The sequence below is a fragment of the Protopterus annectens genome, chromosome 3.part0 (assembly GCF_019279795.1).
Source record: "Protopterus annectens isolate FY-2018-M chromosome 3.part0, PAN1.0, whole genome shotgun sequence".
Taxonomy (NCBI): Eukaryota; Metazoa; Chordata; order Ceratodontiformes; family Protopteridae; genus Protopterus; species Protopterus annectens.
In genome coordinates, this window is record NC_056731.1 from 7,019,395 (window position 1) to 7,042,468 (window position 23,074).

Sequence of the window (23,074 nt, forward strand, 5' to 3'; positions counted from 1 at the left end):
ACGCTTTAGCTGACAATCGAACAGGACAACGTCTTACTGTGAGGCGACAACGCTACCGCAGCACCACCACCGCAGCTTGAAGAGTGCATAAAAACTTAAAATGACTGAGGAACTTTATACACTCTATATGCCTTTTTAGGGGCATCAGTGTGATTATCAGGAAATTACAGGAAGAGAGAGAGAGAAATTCTCAAAAGCTTATCAAATTGAAGAACTGGTGAAAGTTCAGTTAATTATTTCTGAAACAGCTCATAACATTTTCTGAGGGACTGAGAAACCACAGTACACTCCCACTGAAAACACTGACACATTCTGGAAATTGTCTCAAAAGAGAGAGGAAACCAAAAGAATGGCAAAAGTATTGCTAAAATTAATAGACCTGGATCAATGTGGTTTTGTGGAGGGGAGGCAAACACCTGACCACATTAACAGAATGATGATCTAGAAGCAGCAGAACATAATGAAAGTACCGCTGTTGTTTTTGGGTTTTGATGCAGAGAAAGCATTCAACAGAGTAAACTGGGATTTTATTAGTAGAACAAATTAAGCATCTGCATTTCCTGATGCAATAACAAGGTTAATTAGGAGGATATTTGAGGAATTGGAGGCAAGAATTAAACTGGGAAGGTTCCTCTCCAAGTTGTTCCCCTTTGTTATTTGCGTTATATTTAGAGCCACTGGCAAAGAAAATAACTGACTCAAATTTAAGGATATAATTGGCATGGTAAATCAAGAAAAGTTGGCTTTATTTGCCAACTATACTACTTCGTACCTTAAAAAACAGAAAAGGACATCTCAGTATTGTGGAACATTCTGAGACAGTTTCAAGTCAAGTCTTTTCGGATGTAAAATTAATGAAGACAAAACAAAAGCTACATCTGTAAACTAAGTACCCACACATAAATTGGTTCCATAATACCCATATTTATGGGGTCATGAAAAAAGTGAAATATTTAAGAGTATGGATTAAACAGGATTCTGTTATGGCAGCTAAGGAAATGTGGGAACAGCAATACAAAAACTGAAAAACTGCAGGTTCTCATTTATGGACATGGACAGCAAGATTCAAGCAATGAAAATGTTTTTAGTCCCTTATTGTTATACAAAGGTTGGGCATATTGTTATTAACCAGAGGAGAAATTACAGACAGTAATTAATAAAGAGCTGAATGATTTTATATGGGAGGGGTGAAGTGGGATAAGCTGCTCTTTCCAACAGACCAAGGTGGTTCATGACTACCTGATTTGAAAGGCTACTGTAAAGTTAGTGAAGGCTCATATACAGAACACAAGTGGACAGCTACAATTTGAAGTTGAAAGGGATGATGACAAAGCGGGGGGGGGGGGTTCAAGAAGTAATGAGAAAGTGGGATTTTGGGTGAAAATTCCTAGGACAAACAAAAGCCATACAAAATATTAAACTTCATAAAGTAGCAAAAGTATTCCAAGAACTAAGCCAACACGAGAACAGAGAAAGGAAATCCTGTCAATAGGGATGACTGCAATTAGGGGTACATAAATAGGAAAAAAAGAGGCTAAAATTTATTGAAAAAAACTGGTCAGGAACCAATGTATTGGGAACAAATAACTAAAGAGAGAAAGGTTACACAGTGGAGAGAGGCCAAAAACGCATTTGGACTGCAGACCAGACTACCTTCCCTATCACGGATTGACAGACTACAGGCAAAGGGATAGGGGAATCCTAAGCGAAAGATCTTCTTTGGTAGAGCTTTTAGTTGAATCCAAAACAGAACATACTGTTAAAAAGGGATAATTAGCAAGCCGTATAAAATACTGCACAACAACTATAGGAATCAATCAGAAGTGGTTAGAAAAGATTGGGAAGGGAGACTGGATTAGCAATTCACAAGAAAACAATGGAAGGACATATATATGGCTCCCAAATATGCAACAAAGTCTGAATGATTTAGGATTTTTGCTTGGAAGTCTTTGCACAAGTATTTCTATACCCCAAGCAGACTCCAAAGAATTTTTCCTCAGGTAGAAGTGACTGGAAAAAAGTTATGTATTCACCATAATGTTCCATCTGGGTTGTCATTTTCATTCTTAACTGTTGGGTTCAAATCCGATCCTCAGATCTGGCTCAGCTACTTCTTCCAGCTTATGAACACAAACTCTCGAGCTCCTTCCTTTACCCATAATGTCCTAGTCACCTAACATACTTTAGATCTTGTTTGCTGCCCATTACACCTGAAAAGCAGTAAGAAATGATAGTATAACAGAATCTAGGACTAAAAGGAACAGCAGTTCCTACAGCATCTTTCAATCTCCAAGAGTCAAACAAGGAGGGGGTTGGTGGGAGGGAAGTTGAGTAAGAATGAAAATGGACAACACAGCTGGAATGTTATGGTGAGTACATAAATTCTTTCATCTGATGTCATAATTTTCATTTATTCCTCAACTCTCGAGTCCTCAGCTACCTCCTGGGAAGACGTTAAGGAAGGATATTCCTGAACACAGCTGAGCCAAAGGCTGCTCTTCCCCTAGACACCAGATCCAATTTTTAATGAGCAATAAAGGAATAAGGATTAGCCCAAGCTGCAGCCGCAGAAATATCATCCAAGGAAGTTCTAAATAAAAAGACTGAAGAAATTGCCATTGATCTAGTGGAACGGGCTTTTGGTGGTTTTGGTCAAGGCAAACTCATTTTTCACACACAAAAGTAATAAGGTCAAGTCAACCACTTGGCTAAAATTATTTTAGAAACTGGTTTGCCTAATTTTGATTCCAAAAAGGAAACTAATAACTGCTCCAATTTCCTCAAAATCTTTGGTTCTGTGAAGATAAAAATGTAATAGTCTGTGAACATCCAGTAGGTGTAACATACATTCTCCTTTGAGAAATTTGGAAAGAAGACTGGAAGGTTGATAAACTGATTAATACTGGATTTTGACACCACCTTGGGTAGAAAGGAAGAACTGATCCATAAAAATACTCTATCCTTATGAAAAATCAAAAAAGGAGGTTTAGATGACAGAGCCTGTAATTCCGATGCTATTACTTCTGCCAGAAGAGTAACTAAAAAGACAGTGTTCCAATTAAAAAAAAAATTAGTTCACACTTAGCTCATGGTTCAGAAGAGGGTTAGGTTAAGGTTTGCAAAACAATGTCCAAGTTGCAAGGAGGAGTGGAATCCTTTAACGGAGGTCTAAGTAGGAAAGTTCCTCTGAGAAAACCTTTGCAAAATTTGGAGGATGCTAAAGTTGATCTAGTCCTATATGAAAATTAGAAATGGCATCTAATTGTACTCTTACAGTGGAGGAACTAGGACCTCCATTGAAAATTGTAGCTAAAAAAATCAAAAACCTTAGGAACTGGTGCTGAAAAGGGGTCTCAATTCTTTTGTATGTGGCCAAACAACAAATATATTCCATTTATTTTTGTAAAGTTTTCTAGTGAAAGCTTTGTGGGATGATAAAAGAATGGGACGGACAAGGGAGGAGAGCCTGAGCTGTCCACCAATCAACAGAATGGTTAAAACCATGCAGTCAACTTGAGGCCAGAAATGTCTGAATGAGTCACTTCTGTCGGGTGAGACAGCAGGTCTGGAGTTGGATCCAGAACACAAGGTGGACGAAGGTTAGGCCAAAGTAAGGGAAACCAGATTTGACTTGGCCAGTAAAGGGCTCTTCAACTGACATGCTTTCTGAAGAAATTTGTGGATGAGGGATAACAAAGGAACAGGCATAAAAGGAGACCAGAGGGCCAATCATGAAGTACAGTGGCTCTTGGTGACTTCTCCAGTCGGGGGATCTGGGCAAAGAACCTGTTGCACTTGTAGTTTAGGGGAGATGCAGAGAGACTGCAGCCTGGTTGGCCCCATTGACGGAAAATTCTCTCCATCTAAATATTGAAAGACCACTGGTGAGCCATTAGAATAGAATCCCAAAGCTTGGAGGATCAGTCGAGCTGAAACAGAAGAACTTTGAATGATATTTCTTACCTGAAACTGAATAGTTTAAACTCTGGACAGAGGCACAGAGGTTGTTCAAGTGACTGTATTGAACAAAGCACTGATGAATTCCCACATCTGTGATGGCTTGAGATGAGATTTGTTGTAATAGACAGAAATTCCCAGATGGGATAACAACAGGAATACGTAGTTTCAAGCTTGAATCAAATGATGCCTGGTCAGAGCGGTTATGAGCCAGTCATCTAAATATGGAAACACCAAGAATCCATGCAGTCTCAAGTGACCTACTACTACTGCCATACACTTGGTGAACACCATGGAGGTTGTGGTGAGACCAAATGGCAAAGCTCTGAATTGGTAATGACTGGATCCCAGCCGGAAAAGGTGATATCTCCTGGACCATCCATTAATATTTATGTGACAATATGCATCTTGAAGACATACTGAGCACATCCTGTCATCCTTGTGCAGAAAATGCAGAATGGACTGAACCATGACCATCTGGAACTTTGTGTACTGAACTAACTGATTTAGACTGCCGAGATCCAAAACTGTTCTCCAGTCCCCCATTTTCTTTGGCACTAAAAAGAATACTGAATAAGTTCTGGACTCTTTCTGGTCTGGGGGCACCTCTTGGATGACTCGTTATTCTAGCACATTGTTTATTTATACTGCTACTGCTTCCCCCCGATTGGGTGGAACTTTGGGGAATTTTGTTTACAACTACCGGGGGTGGATGGGAAAATGGTATTAAATAACCTCTGGATATTATCCTCTGCACCCATGAATGTTTTGCAATTTCTAGACAGGCACTCTGGTGCAAGAATAAAACGATCCCCAACTGCTTCCAGAGATGGACAGTCGGGCCTCCTTTCAGGAGCACCGATAGGACCTGTCAGAGAAGGTATCCCTACATCACTGGTTATGTAGGCCACCTCTGCCATGGGGATAGAATCTTCCATTACAGTCCCCACCCCTCTGCCTTTGGGGGAACTGCCTCCACATGCATTTTGGAAGGGACCCTGGGATTTTTTAACCACATTTTCCATCCACCTCAATGGTTCCTAGAAAAGGAACATTGAGGGATCGAAAAACATACACCAGCAGCAGACAGGGTTTTTCCTAACTGCTCTCACTCAGAGTGCATCTAATTTTGGGGCCAATTAAGAAACTTCTGTCAAAAGCAGCATTGACGAAGGAAAATTTGAAGGGTTCTGCAAAGTCACACAAATGCATTCAGGGATGCCTTCTGATGTTAATACCTGAATGCAGCGCCCATGAGGTACATTCAGCTGTGTGGCAGATAAGCTTCATTGACAAGTTTGAAATGGACTGACGGATGGCCAAATGAAAGGAAATAGTGCATCTGTACCTCTGAGAATATGGTCTCAATGAGGGATTTGAAAAGTTGCTTAATCAAATCCCTCTGAAGTCTCATAAAATGTGCCAAGAAGTTCAGAGACCTAAGATCAAACGTTGAAGCACAGACACACTTCCCAAAACTGTCCAGTACCCTAGACTACTCCCTATTAGGGGGGTGAACAGGGGACCTTTGATCTACTAGTTCCTTCTTAGTGGCTACCACTACAACCATGGCATTAACTGGTACTCCCTTGCTCCAATATGTTCAATCCTTATGTGGTGCCAGGATCCTATCTGGCCTCCTACGGATAGGCTCAATCATGTCAGGTTCCTTCCATGGCAGTCAAGAGACCAAATCAATGAGCTGATCCTCAGGCAGAGTCACCCAAGAGGGTCTCCACAAATTCCAAATCCTCTTGGGAAGGATCATCAGAGGACCAACCACCCCTTTGTTATAGGAGTTGTAAGAAGTCTCCAAATGAAACGTCATTGGGTGTTGATCTGGGGGACCCTTCCCCTTCAAAGTCAGTATTTTCTGCGATAGACTCTTGGGGAGAGTCTAAATGCCTCCTTTTACACTTCCTCTTCCTGGGAATTTCTTAGGTGGGTTGCTTCAGAGAAATGTCAGAAGAGATTACTATACCCTGCTGGATGGTCTGGATACTGGTTTGGGCTGGTTGTCCCAGTGGTACAGCTGACTGAGGCTCTTGATACAGAGTCAAATGGAGTTGGGTAGTCGGAACCAAACAGGGAAGAGAAGTATGAACTCTGCGACAGAGAAAGTTCTCTCTATTACCTCAGAGGAAAAGACACAGTCGGATCCAAAAAAGTCATGTTTATGGACCGTTGGCTCCTTCTGCCCTGAAGGCAAACTACTTGAGGAAGTAGTCAGAGCCAAGCCATCTAGCACCGAATCTCCAAAAGCTTTGGAGTCAACTCCAATACCCTGGAGGAGGCACAGATGCTATGGCTCTGAGACTCATCTGGCTCTGAAATGATCAGAGACAGCATCAGAGTCGAGGAAGCCAGCATCTTCGAATCTGAGGAGGATGATTCCAGGACTTTTGGATCCAATGGCTTTGAAACCAAAGGTCAGGTCAGAGAAGGAGCCAATAACAGGGGAGTGGTATGGACAAGGGTCTCCAAACCTGATTGGGCCAGAGCCAGAACAACTCCCATTTGAATCTGTGTCCTGAAGAACATCCTCATCATCCTGTCCACATCAGCTTCTATCAGACTCTTGGAAGACAGAATAGATGAGGCTGTGGAAGGTGGCATTGGATGGCATCTCGGTGAATGTTACAAAAAGTGGGAGGGAAGCTAAGAAGTGATAAGATCCAGCAGAAGTTGATGTTCCAAAAAGGGGGAGGGAAGCCAAGAAGCGATAAGATCCAGCAGAAGTTGGTTACTAGATCCGAGGAGATTTTTCTGATCTATGTCTCAGATCCAAAGCAGTCATATCTGATACTTTCACTACTTTACCAGGAGGTTCAAATACTTGAGCTGTACAGTTAGACTGATCCAGAGATCTCTTTCTTGATTATTTAGAGAGGGGGGGGAGAGAATATATCTCTATCAACTCTTTTTTAGAGGTTTGAGCCCCCGAAGCTGTCAAACCAAAGGATAGCAAACCTCTTAGAATTAACTTTTTTCTATCTATCAAGGCCCACAAATTGAACACCTTACACATCTCATAGTCAGAATACAAGCGAGATGGGCCTAAGCAAGAGACACACAGAGTGTTCATCTGAATTTCGAATTTTACGGCCACAAGCCACACACTTTTTGAAACCTGAAGGCTTCCCTCTCAACAGGGAAAGAATTAAGAAGTGAATTATTTTTTTTTATTTTAAAATGACACTAGGAAAAGGAAAAACAAGAAAAATACCAACAATGGTAATAAGACTACCAAGTAGTACAAAGGAAATACCAACAATGGTATTTAAGAAACACAAAGGGGTATAATATATGAAATAATCTTAACTCACAGCAATAGAATAATGCTTGCTCGAGAGTAAGCAGTAACCATGTCCGCACACTAAGGCGGCAAAAGAGATCCGAGGTATGCTAGGTGACTAAAGCATTATGGGTAAAGGGAGGATCTCAACAGTTTCAGTGTTCCACCAAGCTGGAAGAGGCCTGCCAAGTGAGATCCAAGGAACGGATCTGAACCCAAAAGCAGAGTATGAATGAAAATGACATCATCGGATCTCATGTTAATGAGTAAGCAGAGTTTAAAAATTCCCTACAGACTAAGGTTTAATGGAAGACAGAAATTGTTCAGTTTATGTAACATTAGATTGATTATTGTACAAAATGTACGTGATGGTATAAATGTTTGTAACCGTGAACATGTTAATGTGGTTTGTTTTATTTTATACAACTGTATGTTTGCATAGGTCCTTAAATTATATTTTTAATAAAGGTGTTAAATGAGGAGAGAGGCACCCCAAAAGGAGATTCAGAAACTGAACTCTCCTATGATTCTGAAAACTGAATTGAAAACCTGCACCTTTCCCTTCATCTTCCTGCCCAGATTCAGAATCTTGAATCTCTTCAGGAAAAAGGGTATTTTTCTTTCTTTTACCAAAAAGCAATAAATAAGAATGATGAAAAGCCTGAATAAAACCCTAAGCCAGACCCAGTAAACTACTCTTGTCTAAGGAAAATAGAGGAGTACATGGTACAGGTTTAGTTATCTGTTCTTTTTGCCAAAAAAAAAAAAAAAAAAAAGAAATGGGGACCAGAAGGGTTATAAGTTGCAGCAGCATTTTCCACAGGGGATGGGCATAACATGACGACAAAAAAGGGAAGCCTATTCCCTCTCCTAGGACCAACAAGGGTGTCTCTCCCTTGCCCATCAAGGGGACCCCAAAAGCAGCAGACGACGTGGCTATCCCTGTAGTCCATACTGACTGTAGGTGCTAAACCAGAAGGAGCTAGGGTAAAAGATGAGCAGTCAGAAGTAGGTGCAACAAATGGTCACAGCAGAGTCACCCACCTGTAGATGAGGCAAATTACTAATCTGCTGTAGTGGCAAAGGCTGCTTGCTAACTTTTTCTTTCTGTGGTTGGAAGGACTAACAGTGGGACCAACAGTTTGTTCCATGGTCAAGCCGAAAATGGTGCCTCTTTCCTGGAGGAAACAAGCAGCAAGAGCCGGTAAACAAAGTATTTAAAAGTCACTTTTTTCACAGAACGCCATAAAAAAACATGGATAGCCCCACAAAGTAAAATAAACAATTTTTCCACAGAAAAAAATGGCTTTCACTTACTTTAAACAACTTTTAAATGGACATTAAAATACAGCTCTCTTTTTTAAAAGTACAGCACACTTTTGTGACAATCCTTTAAAGCACAAATTCCTACTTCTTACTTTCCTGAAGAGGAAAGTAATAATAAAAGTTACTGAAGGGAAGGACTATTCCCGAAGGGAACGCATCTGCCCAGCAAAGGAAAAGCACAATCGGACTGTCAATTCCAAACACCCCAAAGAAGCATGCTCTTCAGTGGCAGTATAGCTCTGAAGGGCTTGGTTCACAAACATATCTTTTAGTCAGCTCAGGACAAGCTGTTAGACATTTAGAGCGCATGGAAGGTACCCTGAAGCTATGGAATCTGGCTGGCTGTTCTATCCTTGTTAGGATATAATGCATATAGCTAAGGCTACTACAACACTAATCAATATCATGAACATCAATTAAGACCACAGTCAAACACAAAACATATATATGAAAGGACCAGTGTAACAGGGGCAGAAGTGAGGAAAAAAAAAAAAAAAGAGGCCAAGTGTTGTGAGAAGCTTTTAATCTAAACTGTCAATGGACTAATATGATAATGGAAACTAACCTTTCAAAAAGGAGTTGGACCCCTGTTGATCACTGGAATTGGGGGTGTGCTCACAGAAGTGCACAGTAAAGATAGCTTGCTGTTTATGGATCATTCCACTTGGGGTTACTTAATATAAAAATCTTGTGTGCTAATCTTCACTACAACCAACTATTAGTTTTGCCAAGCTGACTGGTGTCAATGCCAAGGTGAATTTTGAATGCTACTAGCCTACTTTATCAGACTGCTTACTCATCTGTGCCACAGCCATAAGGTGCGAAATCATCCAGCAATGGAACTGCATGTTGGGAACTTGAGTAGAATTACTTCACTACTGTAAAGAAATTCCATAAGACTTACCCATGCAAACACAAAAATGTTATCTTTATAGCCCAAGCAGACTCCAAAGAATGTTTCCTCTGATAGATTACAAATGTGGTGTGATGGGGAAGAAATAAGTAATTGTGAACATATTTGTGCGTGTGTAATCAGTTGGCAGACTTCAAAAATTCCATGCAGACTACTCTGTCAGAAATAATGGGTGAGCAAATTGGTGCAACTAAGAAAAGGATTTTTTGAGCTGTGATACAGAATCAGAACTGCCTAGGCTTACTAAAGCCTTGCTGTGTTTAATTATGATGGCTGCCAATAAAACAATTGCTAGAAAATAGAAATCAAAGTCTAAACCAACCGTTCTTTAGAAGTAGTGAATACAGTAACAGAGATTAAAGAAGTGGAAGTTGTATCTTTACAAAATGGTAGGAGCAAATTACATAGAAAAAAATGGGAATTGTAGGAACAATACATCCAAAATGTTTTGGAGGAAGAATGAGCTTTAAAGAAAGGCAAAAATTAAATGAGCTATGTAATGGTTGACTGACAATGACTATATACAAGATAAAGTGATGTATAATGTTTGCAACTGAAAATATCAATATGGTTAGTTTTCTTTTATATAAATGTATGATTGCCTATGTCATAACTGATAACTCAATAAAGATGTTTCTTTAAAATAAAAAAAAAAAAGATTTTTGAACAGAAGACAGTGACTCATTTCAGAAGCAACTGAACAAATCAATGAACGTATGAAACTTCAAAGTGCTTTGTAAGAGCAGTAGTACTTTTTTATACTCATGGTCCAAACAGTCATGCAGAAAACTGGAATTAAATGGGGATGATCCAGAGTACCAGTATTTCTGGGAAGGGACTGAAAGGATCCCTTTGCTGAATGCGAACTGCAATATATTCTCGAAAGACAATCTTCAATAATGACGGAGAGGACAATCTATTAATACAAAGCATCATTCTAATGTGCACAGACATTTCATCATACATATTTTTGAGCAAAATGTGTCACTAAGAGCCACAGGATTGCAAAAGTAATGGTCAAAGTTGTCCCTGTCTACAGCTCTACACATTTTAACCAAAAAAAAATTATATACTTACAGAAACACTTTAAAGGAAGGGGGTTCAGAGTACAATTGAATTTTTCTGTAGTCCTACACAGTTATTCCCAGATTCATAAAATAACACACTACAGTATCATAGGTGTTCTCAGGGTTGGACCAGAATGTTATTAAAATAAAAGTCTATTCTACAGCTGGCATTCATTTTAAATCACTGAAGGAGAAAAGATTGGAGAGCAAATAGCCAAAATGAGATGTGCCTAGATTTAATCAAACAAAGCCATGCAGAGGCTGTATGGCAAAAGCCAAACTTTGTTTTGGCATCAAGAAACAGGTTCCAACCTCTATTCAACTGAAGAAGCATCACACAAAAGGCAGAACACAAGGACAAAGCAAACCCAGATCCATGCACAGCACAGCCTGACCCGACAGAAGAAAAGAATTGTAAAGCAGAATTGCTGAACACAGTTGCAGCTATAACAGCAGAATAAATCCTGACTGCTTATAAACAAACGTCTTGGTGAAATTTAACTACATTCTACACTTACATTGTGAACAGAAATGGAGACGTGACAGAATTACTATTCAGATTTTCCAGTTTTCAAGAACCCACATATAACTTGGTACAGCCAATTTTAATTGACATTTTCATGTTAAGGGATCCTACTGAGCTTGTGGAGATTACAGAGTTGTTACTGTTAACTCTACTATACAGAGAGACATTTTTTATTGGGATTACTGCTTCTTATGTGATAGAATACTTATGCAGGTGGTTAACAGGAAAAGCTAGGCTAGGCACTCTAGTTTTATACTAGCAAATGATTACCTCCTGCATTCTAAGCCTCATCATTGTAGCAACAGTCACAGGGTCCTGTCATTGAGAGACTCCCCCTATGAACTATAATGTTGCTACTATCTCAGCTCCCATTTATAATTACGCAAATGCAATATCACCTTGGAACTCGAAATTTTCAATGTCTTCTTTCCACGGTTTTAACAGCATATATTTATTTTCTTGGGGGTAAGAATCTACCATGCATTACAATTATATTATTCACAAACATTTTACTCTAGCTTGTTCTGAAACATTCAAAAAACTACTTTTGGTCTTTTAGGGGTAACAAACACAATACTGTATACACAACAATGTTGTATTACTGTAACCAACATTTGTTTGTTATGAGAATACTGCCAGGATATACATTTGATAACATTTCAACCAAGAGACTGTGGCAACTCCTTGATAACATACACAGTATGTAACTGGAGTGTGTGTGTGTGTGTGTGTGTGTGGGGGGGGGGGGGTTTAATGCTAACGTATTTAAGCTCCTAAATATGATGGAACTACAACTTCCATGGAGTTTCATTTATGCAATAAAATTTTCTTCATGAAGATCTTATTACATATATTAATGTTATGCCAGCAAGTTTTTGACTATTACTGCTTAGACAGAATGACAGACATTCTACTCTGTCATGCTCCTCTAACCCTAACCTTGACTTCTCAGAGTCTGATGGTTTGCATATTAAAACTACTCCATCTTTCCGGATATTGGTAAACAGCTGAATGTACAGCAGTGTTCAGTCTATGGATCTCTGTTCATGCTTTAGGGAATTTCACTAGGCAGGACTCTCACCAGACCCAGCCAAAATCCCTTTCATGAACATCACAACATAGAATTTATTATTTTTATTTTATTTTACATTTGTTTACCGGGAAAGTCTGACTGGACACAGGTCCTTTTTCAGCACAAGCCCAGGGAGAAAAGTTCCACATGCAACAATATTCAGAATACGTTAACATATTGACAAATTCCTTGATAGTAGACCAGTTGGTGAGCATCACTTGGGATTAAAGTATGCATCAGTAGCCAAGTTGGTAAACATGAGTAATACATATTTTTACATGCTATACCTTCAGTCTAAAAGAGTGTACATAAAGTTATGCCCAACTCATCAAAAATCAAAAGTTTAAAAAAAGAAATTGGTTGGCTTGATTCATAGGTTTTAAAGAAGTAGTGAAATGAAGGGAAGTAAGGTAAGAGGGGAACAGAGTTAGACCGATAGTTGAGGAAGTGAGTGGTGACAAGATTTGAAAAGTAAGTATTGGAGGAGAAGAATTAGAGAGAGAAAAGCAGGGGGTTTAATAAGTTAACCAGGCGTATCGCAGTCACAGAGCCGAGAATTCAGCAGATGTGATTTTAGGCCTGTTTTGAAGGAGGTACAGAAAGCTATGGTTAAGATACAGGGGAGAAGGCTGTTCCATTGTCTAGCAATTATATTGCTGTACAGGGATGCACCTGCAGAGTTATTGGCTTTAGATACTTATGGTAGAGGTTTGTGGTTGGATCTCAGGACTCTTGTTTTACTGCAAGGGTGTAGTATGTTTTGAAGGGAAGGGATTTTGTCAGGGTAGTACAGCATGTTGTGGGCTAGTGTGAGTTGATTATATACTAGGAGATGGGGAAGTTCAAGCCAGTAAAGCTGTTAGAGAGGAATGCAATGGTGCATTCTAAAAGGAGAATTAGTTGCACGTTTGGCTATTTTATTGTAGCAAGTTTGCATCTTGGATAGGTCTGATTTTCTAATACTGGTAAGGATTGGGGAGGCATAGATCGGGGTAGAGATGAGACGAGTATGAGCTATAGTTGCTCTAGTGCGGTTAGGAATGTTTTTTTTTTTTTTATATATATATATATATATATATATATATAGCAGACCTAGCTTTTTGTGTACTTTTTTAATAGTTAGGGATATTTGCATGTAGAATTTCATGCTGCTGTCAATTTCTATACCCAGCCGTTTGGTGTGGTTGACTGGAAATATGACTGTACCATTACAAGAGGTGATGTTAAATGTTGGGCTATGTGTTGAGTGCTGTGTGGGTGGAAAGATAAGGAGTTTAGTTTTGTTGGGACTTAATATTAGTTGCGAGTCGGTAAGCCAGTTTTCTACAATGAGAAAGGAAGCTTGTGTTAGTTGCTGCAGTTCATGGAGGGAGGAAGAGGGACGGATAAGTGTAGAGTTATCTGCATACTGGATGACTGAGGCCTGTAGTGTGGCTGTATGAAGTTTGTTGGTAAAGAAAGAAAACAGCAGAGGTTCCAAGGATGGAACCCTGTAGGACTCCTAGTGAAACTGGTAGTAAATGTGAGAGCTCTAGATGTCATCTGACAGCCTGCTCTGTCAGTTAAGTAGCTTCTACCAGGAGATAGTGGGGTAACCAAGATTTACTTCTGAAAGAGTGTTGATTAGTCTATCAAGACTGACCATGTCAACTGCTTTGGAGAGATCAAGAAAGATAGCTCAGACGAATGTTCCGTTGTTTCTATGGTTGTTTACTGTTTGGGTGAAAGACATGAGGCTGGTAGTAGTGTTGGGGGAAGGTATAAAACTATGTTGGGTTGTAGTAAGTAGATTATTGGAGTTAAGGTGGGTCATGACTTGTGTATGGATGCACCTTTCAAGGATTTTGGAGTGGGGAGATAATATAGCTATTGGGCAGTAACTGGTAAATTCTTTGGAGTTGCCCCCTTTATCTAGTGGAGTAATGGATGAGATTTTCCAGAGTTGGAGGACTAGGTTTTCTTTAATAGAGCAGTTTATAAGTATTGCTACTGGACATGCAATAGCCTTAGCACTTAGTTTATCGGCAGAGGGGGTTGTTGATTTTAGCTTACTAAGTAGCTTTCTAATTGTTGGTGTAGGAACAGGTTTTAGTGTGAAATGTTGTTCCATAGTGTTATTTTGGGACTTATTATTTGTGGACTGACTATGAGAGTTAGCCAGGGCTAGGATGGACTCTAAAATATTTGTTGAACTGAGTTGCTTGGGCTATTTGTATTTACAGGGGGGGGGGGGTGCTAGTATTTAATACTTTGTTGATGGCTGTTCAAAATTTCTTAGGATTGTTTTGGTGTCCGATTTGTGTGTTATGATAATACTTTATTTTGCCCTGCTTGATCATTTTTTTGCCAGATTTCCAAGTTCTAAGTATTTTTGTTTAGCAGCACGGATATTTATTTTATGCCAGTTTGACCCAGGCTTTGTCTCAGTTTTGTAGTTGGGAATCTAGTCTCCTTAGTTAACCAGGGGGCATAGTTGGCTTTAATTCTAATGGCAATGGGGGGGGGGGGGGGGTGCATGACAGTTTAGAATTTCAAGGAAGATGGAATTATGAATCAGCCTAATCTAGGCTTAAGGTTTTCCGGGGGAACCAGTTGCATCTTTTCAGGGCTGTTATAAAGTTACTGGAGTTGAAAGATTTTCTGTTGCGGATTTTGCAGTATATGTTGGGTTTGGCTACATTGGTTCGATGTCTGGTAAGGAAGGTCGGTGAGTGATCACTTAGCCTATCAGGTAAGTAGCCTGAATGAGTAATTTGATCAGGTTTATTAGTCAGCATCCATTCAAGGATTGAATGCCTGAGATTTTTTGTCAACTCTGGTTGGAGACTGGATTAACTGGGTAAAACCCATGGAGATTAATAAAGTTAGAGGGGTTATTGGAGTTAAAGCTAACCAGTCAATATTAAAAATCGCCAAATATAATAGTTTCTTGGGGGAAGAGAGAGTTTGAGGCCCAGTGTAGTAGATTTTCTAAGGTGTCTAATTGTCACCTGGACGAATGTAGCAACCAATTATGCTTTTTTTTTTTTTTTTGTTATTAATGTGTAGTTTGGAGTACATAATTTCTGTTGATTCTGATGTTGGTAGTTGCAGATCCCGATTTTCTATGTTGAAGTGGTTTTTAAATAAGATAGCAATGCCACCACCTTCTTTATATATTCGATCTTTACGCAAGAGGTTATAGTCGGGGAGAATGTTAAGGGTTAAAAAACAAATTCTTTTTTTTTTTTTTTTTTGATAAACTCAGTTTTGAAAACCCAACTTACTACACCCCATACACACACAAGCAATGAACCTAACCTAAAAAAGCCACTTTTCAATTTTACTGCAACCTCAGGGAGGGGGCATAAAAGCCATTAATCCTCTATCTAAAGAAACTTTAGAATGGCAGAAGAAAACATCTTCCCAACTTAAAAACAGATAAGGATGGATCAGGTTCTGCTAGCCCAAGTAAAGAGGGAGCAAAAACTTTACAGTAAGATAATCAGGACTAAATGGAAATGCTTAAGAGCGTTTTGAGCAAAGTAGCTATAATCTCAGAATCTGCTAGCCTGCAAACTTAGGGAATGTTGTCAAGAACAAACAATATGCTTATTACAGGATGAGGAAAGAAACTTGCATTAATCCCCAAAAGCTACACTTTACTTTATAAATTCATGTACTTGAGAGAAACAAGAAGCCAAGAAAAAAAAACTACTGTTACATAAGCAATGTAATATCAAAATTATATGAGCATGAGCCGAATGCATTAAAACAAACCTTTTGAACTACGGGAAACATATCAAGCTATTCCTTCATTAAAACCTGATAAATACTCCAAGCCCTGTTGGAGAGACTACATATTGAAATACATTAGGGGCACATTTACTGTCATTTACTTCAGGATGCTTCTTATAGAGGCTTCCCTTCCCTTCTATGAAAGTAGCATACATAGTATCCTTACCTAAAACAAAGCAATGACGCTACCCAGCAATTACACTTTTGCCTTTACTTCCCACAAACACAAAACAAACTTTGCAAGAGAGCTAGTACAATGATGAAAAAATATTGCCATCAATGCGGTTTATGGTCGCACCAAAGGTTTTATTAACGACAGGCAGAGCAGTCCTGATGTAATATGATAACTTCTAAATGTTCAACAGTTCTATACAGACTACCTCCATATGCCTTATTTTACAAATTCCAGCAAAACCTTCTCTGTCATGGGACTACATTTGGAAATGTAAAGTGTTTTGGAATTGCAGGTAATTTTACTTCATTATGCAAATTATTATACCATCAACCTTTTGCTCATGTAGTTACTAACAACCATATGTCTCTTTCATTCTGAATAAATTGACTCATTAAAGGCTGCCTCTCACTCCTCCCTTATTCAGTCTTACAGTTTTTAGCTTCAGCAGTCAATCAAGTTGTATGTCATATAGCATTCACAGAGAGGGACGGGAATACCTGGAAATTCATGGCTATCCTAAAGCTGGTTTGCAGATAACTGTGTTCCTTGTCTATTTCCTGAAGGCATACTACTTGATGTCCTGGAGGTTTTTGAAAAGGTTGGCAGGTTAACAGGCCTCCCTGGCTGAATAAAGATAAATTATACAAAAAAGAATAGTATTCAAACACATGCACTGTGATTGCACTGGCACACATGCACTGTGATTGCACTGGCCCATCGGCACACCGTTTGTAAACTGACCGTTCCCAACAGGAACAAGTCCAGTCAGTAAGTCACTGTAACAATCTTCACAAAGCAGAGAAACAAACTCTACCCTAGGTAGCTGTAATTACTAAATTAAATAGCTACAGCTGCCCCTGCTCTTACTTCTGCAAAGCAGAGTAAACAAACTTGCATCCTGGCAGCTACAACTATTTGAAGAAATACAGCTGTCCTGTCCTCTTCTCTGTAAATCGGAGAAAACATTTTGCATTTAACAGAACGATAAAAGTTTGTCTTTTTACCACTTACCCTCCCAAAAAGCAAATATTAAACAAATGAAGATGGAGGTGGTGGAGGAGGAGGAAGAAAAAAAAAAAAAAAAAAAGACAGTACAATATGAGGAGTTCACAAGCATCCTCACAAACAGTAGGAAGATGTGGACTCCTCGGCCCCTCAAACAAAACAAAATAAAAACAGAGCATATAAAAGAAAAACAGAAATGGCTTTATATGTGCCACTCAATGGGAGTCACTTTATTTTTTTTAATAAAGTGACTCCCACTGAGTGGGGTTTAGGAAGCCATTTTTATTTATATACTGTACAAGTTGTCAGCTTGTCGGAGCTGAACACATTCACAGTACACACCTTACACATCCCTTTTCCAGGAGGAACCCCTGAAGAACACTAAAGTTCCTTTGTACAATGACATCAGTCAGAAAGGTAAAAATCACTTATTGTCATTGTACAACAGGAATACCCCACATCTGTGTGTGGGAAATTCTGGACTTAAACAAGGCTGACTTTGTTTAATCTTTGGACTTCGTCCTCTTGAACAAATAACACCAACTGTGGGTAAATCCGGCATGACCCACACTCAGAAATGGATTATTGCGGAAATATTCCTTCATCATATACATCAGTGATTGAAACAAAATATACACTTACTAAGGATATAAATGGGTCTTGACCCATTTCAGCCCAGGGTAAGTCTAGGTCCTGTCTTAGAAAACATCTTGAAAAAATGACTTTCCTGAACTGTTTAACAAGTTCAAGTTATTATAAAGTGGGAACCAATTAAAACACATTTACTGACAAAAGTGATGGGAGCATGAAATGCGATTTTTCCTGGATGGCACAAACACTTTTATAATTCCCAATGTGTGGTGGTCTTGATGTCCCAGCGCCCCCACTCTGTGTCATATCCTTGACTATAGATAGGACTTTTGGTTGATTATGAGCAGCATGCCAGTGTTACAGAAAATATTATGTCTCATGATTACTCTTCACAAAATGCATATTAACTTGCAGTTCTCACAAATGAGTCAAACAAAATGTTTATGATATGTTTATGTTAAAATCAAAAGGTAAAATAGATGCATGACTATGCAAAATACAGTTTCACATAAGATGTAGCTTTACATTTCAAGTGCCTTGCAACTGTGTTCTCTATTAACAAATTATAGTGTACTGACAGATTATTGAAGGCAAAGTTAAGTGCTGAGGGAGTTAAGGGATATTATGACTTTATACTATGTCTAAAGAGTCTGGTTTCAGAATGTTAATACAGCATGCTCTGGCCTTCTCAGGCTAGGGGATGGATCATTGCAAGGATGTCTAATACAGTACGTACTGGCATGGAATGTTACAAGGTTAAAAGATAAATTGGTACTTTTCTGTTAACAGGGCAGAAGGCGCGCCAATGATAACAACCTTACACCGTGAACCGCAATACAGAGATGAAGACACCATTTAAGCTTGTAAGCAGCCAAGATTAATTGTGATAGAACACGAGATTGTCAAGGAAAGCAAATAACAAACAATGAAGTGTCAAAGTTCAGGTAAATCGCTCCAGAATCAGTATCATTATCAGGGATTTGTGACATGAGATGCCTATCTTTGCTTATTACACAATGACGTAAGTGCACAGGTTTAACGAAAAGCACCACTGGTGAAATGATTAAAAGTGACTTTAGCACAAAAACCCCAAACAAACTCAATTTGTCTATAATAAACTCCTTGAAACACAGCTACTTTGCAAATTAAACACTTAACAAATAACAGAAAAGTCAAGAGTAATGGAGGCATATTAGTGCAATAAGTCTGGATTCAGCAGTTTTACCATCGGCATTAAACAGCCAAAACTGCAAGTTAGCAAGACTTGCTGCAGTGATTTTCCATTTTGATTAGCTGTAACTATACAGAAGGCTGAAGCTCATCTCTTCACCCAATCTTTCTTTGCCAGTACTGTCAACACATGTATAAAGCTTTCAAAAAATGAATTTCAACAAAATTGTGTCCAACACCACTTTACAGAAGATTCGTTGAATCAAATCATACCTCTTAGATGCTGACCTGAAGAAAAATAAGTATATGACTCCAGCCTGCAGAATACTAATGTCAACTGAAGAATGCACACAGACACAGGCGACAAAAGAGAAAGAGTGCTCTCCCAAAACAACCCAATCCTTTGCACAGATCAACTATGAACAATAACACACAAAGCAGTACTATTCATGTAGGCCCCTAAAAACGATACATATCATCAGTGGCACACAAAAAAATGACAACTCACACAGCACAACCAGTAATCCAGGAATGAATTCACAGGCTACTAAATAGCTATTCCGTATGGTGAATTCAAAGACATTAATAAAGAATAAATTACTGGATTGCTAGGTGGCCCGTTAAGAGTACAATATCTCTTTAATCCCTTCATGCTCGACTTTCACAACCAGTACATATCTTTGGCAAAGCCTGCTGCCCCGTTAATGGAAAAGTACCAATAAATTCTTAGACCAGGTGGTCTGTTTTAAAAAGGTAAATTGCCCAGTGTTCATGTGAAGCTCTAAGTGAGGATCACGTGGACATAAAATATTTAAAAACTGTATTATTTGTTAAAAGCAATGTTCCATCAAAGTTCTGCATGCATGAAATTGATAAGAAAAGGTATACATGTAGGATTATTTTTTTTTGTTCTTTAAGACTGATTGAAAATCTTGGCAGGCAGTCTCCCAGCGCTGTTTATGAAATAAATCAGTATTTTGCACATCCTGAAGCATTATTCTTGATTCAAGACCAAAAGGTAAAACTCTGTTATTTATTTGTGAACTTTAACATTTGGTGCACTGACTTGGATTCTAAAACTTTAGTATCAACACCTCTCAACCTGGAATCATCAAAAATCTGGACAAAGGCCCATGAAAAATAGGTACAAATCTGTATGCTGATTAACATAAAATTTGCATACATAATTGTGTAACCCCACCCACTCCAAATGGAATTGTAGAATACCAACTTTCAAAACACAAACCGAAGAACAGACAACCAAAATATGGCCCCAGAGTTCCCTGCAGCCATTCCAATGTCCCATTACTTGGTTATTTCGCCCCATTTACTATAAACACTGTAATGTGCATACTGCTTTACTTCTACAATGATTAACAGGATTTCATTTAAAACTTGTATTTTACATTTTATAGCATAAACACTAAAATACATCTGCTAAACAAAGTGATAAAGTCTCACAATGAAAATAGACTTAACATTAAACCTTCTCTGCCCTTCAAAGTCACATTCATTGAAACAGCATTGAAACACACATTCAAAGAGAATGCATCTGGCCAGTGGCAGATAAAGATTACATTTGGGCTGTTTTCAAATGATAGACCCCTTGCAAACAAAGCGTACATGTGTTATTTGATGCACTTTCGTGACTGTATTAAATTATATTCCTTGTATAATAAAGTACAGTTTTGTACCTACCATAAAATGTAGATGTTCCGAGTGTATACACTGCTGCAGTCATTACACTTGGGTTATCCTGCCGTCAGGCAGTTCCCCAGTCGGCCTGAGTTCCAAAGTCTTGGTCCGGCATCAGTTGCTGTTGCCTCCTCCCTGACGTCAGTGCAGCAGGGGTATACAAAATGCAGCCGACACCATTTTCTTCATCTTTTTCTTGCCCCAGATGTCAGGTGCCCCCAAATAGGTAGGCAATTCAAATTGCTAATAAAACATACATAAGAAAAGCAAACAACAACTTTCAGCTACCAGCAAATACTCCCCATAGGTAGTAAAGGGTAGAAGACATAGGTACGTACCAGCTAGTAAGAGGGGAAGGAGGGTGGGTAACCTGGACTGCAGCAGTGTATACACTCGAACATCTACATTTATGGTAGGTACAAAACTGTACTATGTTCATCGTGTTACACTGCTGCAGTCATTACACTTGGGTAGAATCCCAAAGCTGAGGTAGGGTGGCCGGTTCTATAAGGCATTAGGAGTGGCTATAAGGCCCTGCAGCACTGCAGTGGCGAAGCCAGCTCTGGACTTGAGTATAGAGGCAGATGGTAATGCTTGGTGAAGGTATAAACAGAACTTCAAGTTGCTGCTTCCAAAATATCCTTGGTAGGTACTCCTCTGAGGTAGGCAGTTGAAGTGGCTGTTGCCCTAGTGGAGTGGGACCTAATGCTGCTAGGTACAGGTTTCCCATGGTGTGTATAGCAGAAACATATACAATGTCCTATCCATTTTGAAATAGTCTGTTTTGAAATGGCTTTTCCCTGTGCTCCTGCAGCATATGCTACCAATAGTTGCTCAGATTTCCTGAAAGCTTTGGTTTTGTCCAAGTAGAGGCGTAACTGCCTGTGAATGTCCAAGGAATACAGTAGTCTCTCCCCTTTATTCTGTGGTTTTGGATAAAAAGTTGGCAAATGAATAGTTTGGTTTAGAGCCACACTGGATACCACCTTTGGCATAAACGTAGGGTTAGTTCTTAAAGACACCCTGTCCTGGTGGAAAATGAGGAAAGGTTCCACTGCCATTAGTGCCTGTAATTCTGAAACTCTTCGTGCTGATGTTATTGCCAGGAGCAGAGCAGTTTTCCAAGAGATATATTTTAATTATACTGTGTTAGCTGGCTCAAAAGGAGGTAAAGTCAATTTTTCCAAAACAAAGTTGAGGACCCAAGTTGGAGTAGGTGCTCTACGGGGCAGTCTTATGTTTTTAGCCCCTCTGAGGTACTGTCTTAGTAAAGGATTAGAGAAAATTGGTGGATCGTGTTGTAATGAGCAGAGACGGCAGAGGCATGGCTCTTGATGGATGAGAAGGAGAGGCCTTTGTCCAGCATCTCAGTTAAATATTGTAGTATCTGAGGAATGTTTGGAACATGAGGGTCAAGGCTGTGTGCTTGGTTCCAGGCACAGAATCTCTTCCATTTATCCGAATAGGCTTTCCTGGTACTAGGGCTTCTGGCCTCCAGAATGACATCCATAACAGCTTTGGAGAGCGGCATTGACTGTTTGACTAATAAATCTTCCATGCAGCTAGGTTTAAGGTCTTTAGCTGGCTGTGTAGTACCTGATTGTTGTGCTGAGTCAGCAAATGTGGGATATGAGGCAAAATCCAGGGTGGTCCTTGTGCTAAGTTCTTTAAGATTGGGTACCAGTGCTGGCGTGGCCAGTCTGGTGCAATCAGGATCATCTTTGTCTCTTCTTGCCTGGCTTTTATGAGTACCTTTGGCAGGAGAGGTAGTGGTGGGAAAGCGTATACTTGTAGGTTTTTCCAGCTGAATGAGAGGGCATCCACTTTCCATGCTTGTGGATGGTAACTCCTTGTGCAGAATTTCTGTAGCTGGCAGTTCATTGGGGATGCAAACAGATCTATGTGCGGCTCCACCATTTGTGTTATTCTGAATATCTGGGGATTCAATTCCCATTCGTGGGGATCCATGATGTGGGATCCATGATGTTTCTGCTTAAGTCGTCTGCCAGTGTGTTTTTCTCTCCTGGCAGGAATTGTGCTTGCAGATGAACTTGATAGTTTAGAGCTGTGCTCCACAAGGTCATGGCTTGCCTGTAGAGGGGGTAGGAGTGAGTGCCCCCTTGCTTGTTTATGTACCACATAACTGTAGTGTTGTCTGTTTTAGTAGTAGTTGTCCTGGATGCAGCAGGTCCTTGAAAGCTATAAGTGCATTTTGTACAGCTAGCATCTCTTTTTGAATGATGTGAAGATGCCTTTGTTCTGCGGGCCACTTGCCTGTCATGTATGCTCCCCAGGCATAGTCCGATGCATCTGTTGTCAGTGTTTGCCTGGCTGTGGGTTGAGTAAAAGGTTGTCCCTTGTTGAGGTGACAAGCTTGAGCCCACCATTGAAACTCCTGTTGAAGGCAAGGAATTAGTGGTATAACTATTTCCAAACTTTGACAGTGTTGAGACCATACATTCTTTAGGTACCATTGTAGTTTCCTCATATGTAGTCTGGTATATG

General features: G+C 39.5%; 1 protein-coding gene across 2 annotated transcripts in view; it reads right to left on the bottom strand.

Annotated features, from left to right (window-relative positions):
- YME1L1 (YME1 like 1 ATPase) overlaps positions 1-23,074 on the bottom strand; it is a 1,802,807-nt gene that overhangs the window by 1,643,316 nt on the left and 136,417 nt on the right. The window lies entirely within an intron of this gene.